This window comes from Ursus arctos, unplaced genomic scaffold (genome assembly GCF_023065955.2).
Source record: "Ursus arctos isolate Adak ecotype North America unplaced genomic scaffold, UrsArc2.0 scaffold_8, whole genome shotgun sequence".
NCBI classification, from domain to species: Eukaryota; Metazoa; Chordata; class Mammalia; order Carnivora; family Ursidae; genus Ursus; species Ursus arctos.
This window is the reverse complement of record NW_026623100.1, coordinates 22,533,103-22,535,949: the sequence shown is the minus strand read 5'-3', so window position 1 is coordinate 22,535,949 and position 2,847 is coordinate 22,533,103. Positions and strand designations below refer to the sequence as shown.

General features: G+C 51.8%; 1 pseudogene; it reads left to right on the top strand.

Moving 5' to 3' along the window:
• Nucleotides 1–1,059: 1,059 nt before the first annotated feature.
• On the top strand, nt 1,060–2,612 carry LOC123000328 (phospholipid phosphatase 2-like; annotated as a pseudogene).
• Nucleotides 2,613–2,847: the final 235 nt, after the last annotated feature.

Here is a 2,847-nt window from a genome sequence, read left to right as displayed (position 1 = left end):
TTCTTCTGTTTCTTCATTTTGTCTGACTTGTAGTGTTTATTTCTATGAATCAGATAGGTCAGTTATGTTTCCTGGTCTTGAAGGTATGGCCTTATATAGGAGTCTGGTGAGGCCCAGAAGCCCAATCCCCTACAGTCACTAGAATGAAACACTCCAGAAGTGTCTCCTGTATCAGCTGCATGAGCCCTCCTGTTGTGGTGGGGCCATGATTGCTGTAGGCACACTGGTGGGTAGAGTTGGCCCTGGCCTGGATGGCTTAGAGGCCCAGTTGTGGCTGCTGCAGGCATGACGGTGGGGTTAGCTCCTGGTATGGTCTGGCTATGAGGCCAGGTCATTACTGTTGCTCTTCCTCCCTGTGGCTGGTGTCACTTTTGAGGGGTACTGGTCCTGGCTGAGGCTTCCTGTTGGGTGTGGCAGGATGGGAGCCTCCTTGGTGGGGCACCTGTGGGGTGGGCATATTGGGCAGGATGGGTCCCCAGGGGAATGCCAGGGCAGGGCGAGTGGTACTAGCAAGGTGGATGGAGAATGTTAGAATTGGTACCCACCAATGTCTGGACATCTAGGCTGTACGAGGGTAAGAAAAATGGTGCCCATCAGTGCTTCCATTCCCACTGAAAGCTCCTACACATCCTTGCCCCTCTGATGCATGCCCTATAATTAGTCAATCTTCACATATGCGCCAGGCACTTTTAAAACCACTGCCTCTGTGCTGGATCTTGGAGCAAGTGAGATTGTGTGGGGCCCTTTAAGAGTGGCATTTTGGGTTGTATCGCTCTCCGGAGTTAAGCCCTGTGGATATTCACTGCCAGATGTTACGGCAGCTAGTGTTCCCAGGACAAAACCCCAGGGTGGGGTGTGCTTGATGGTCCTCAGGGAGCACCTCCACCCCTGTGATAGCCCTCTGGCTTATGGGTCGTCATGCTAGGGGTGTTGTGTCTCTGCCTCTCCTGTTCTTCTCAGTGTAGCTTTGTCTTTTTATCTTCCGCTACGGAAAAGCTGCTCTTCAGGTTTCTTCTCAGAGCAGGTTGCTCCATATGAAGCTGTGGCCCCGGCGTGGGCCTCGGAGGAGGTGGCTTAGGCTCTTCCTCCTCTGCCGTCCTCCCAACTGCCTTTCTCTGAGTGCAGCCCCTCTGCTGTCCTGACTCTTGCAAACGCCCCATAGAAGCATGGTTCTACTGCAGTGATGACTCTATCTGGTACCCGTACCGCCCGTACACCATCACCTGTGGGCTCATGGCCGGGGTCACCGTCACAGCCACCACCATTCTTGTCTGGGCCAGGGAGGCCTACCTGGTGTGCAAAGACCGCCTCTGTTCCCGCTCCGACTTCAACAACTATGAGGCTGCCATCTAGAAGGTGTTGGGGAAGTTCCTGTTTGGGGCTGCAGTGAGTCAGTCGCTGATAGACCTGGGCCAAGTACACGATCGGCCATCTGTGGCCCAGCTTCCTGGCGGTGTGTGACCCCGACTCCAGCCCCATCAACTGTTCCGTCTACGTGCAGGTGGAGACGGTGTGCAGGGGAAGCCCCGCTAACCGAGTCCAGACTGTCTACTCCGGACACTCCTCCTTTGGCATGTACTGCATGATGTTCCTGGGGCTCCACGTGCAGGCACAGCTCTCCTGGAAGTGGGCACAACGTCTGCGGCCCACGGTGCAGTTCTTCCTGTTGGCCTTTGCACTCTCTATTGGCTACACCCGCGGGTCTGACCACAAGCACTGGAGGGATGTCCTTGTTGGCCTCCTGCAGGGGTCGCTGGTGGCCGGCCTCACCATTCGCTTTCAAGTCCTGGTCTCCCAGCGCTGCCTGGAGGAGGAGGAGCTGGACTGAAAGCCCAGGCTATCACGGACAGTGACCCTAGGCGAGGCTGACTGCAACCACTCTGGGTCCCTGTCTCCTGCTGTGGCAGGACCTGTCTGTGTGGCCAGTGAGGGCTCAGAGCGTCAGTGTGTTCTTGTTCCTGGCAGGGCCTCCCCTGGGGTGGCTGTGAGGGCTCTGGACAGGCTCCAGGTGCCCAGTGCTGGCTGCCAGAGGGGCTTCCACTAACCTCACCTCCTGTGCACTGGCCCGGTGGCCTAGGGTTGCCCGGGCTGCTGCAGTGTTTGGAAGGGGGATCTTGTCCTCTTAGCTCCCTCAGAACCCCCTTTTGTTGGATTGGGGGTGGCCGAGAGATCCAAATAGATGCTGTTTTTGTAAAGTGTAACGTATATGTCTATGTCGACTTTTAGTGAAATAGAGTGCTTGAAAATGACATCAGCCTCTGTTCCTTATGGCTGCATTGTTCCTACAGCAGTGGGGGAGATAATCCTTGTCGGGGCCTCAGCTGAGTTTAGGTATCAGAGTAGCTGGTTGCAATATGGTCGTTTGGAGATATAGGGAGAGCGGTGCACTCTTTGCCCTGGCCTCGGTCTGCGTGACTCTTCATCCTCGTGCTGGTTCATATTTATCACATCCTTTCATAAACTGGTAGACATTAAGAAAGAAAGAAAGAAAAGAAAGAAAAGAAAGAAAAGAAAGAAAGAAAGAACGAACCCCACAAAAGTCCCAAAACAAACAAACAAACAAAACCCTGTACTAATTGTTTTGGATTCAGTGAGGGCTAGTTATACTGTTTTTTAACTCCATCAGTTATTATAGTTATAATAACTACTATTTTCATGGGAGGTTACTAATATTATACCTCTTAACTGAGAAGCTACCATGAGAAATATCACAAATATTATTACAATTAATAACGGAGTCTTTTGATGTTTTGAACACATTGTAGCATTGATTTTCAAAAAAATCCTTTTTTCTGATTGAAAAAGTAATACTTATTCATAAAAAATTTCAAGGAGTATAGAAATAAG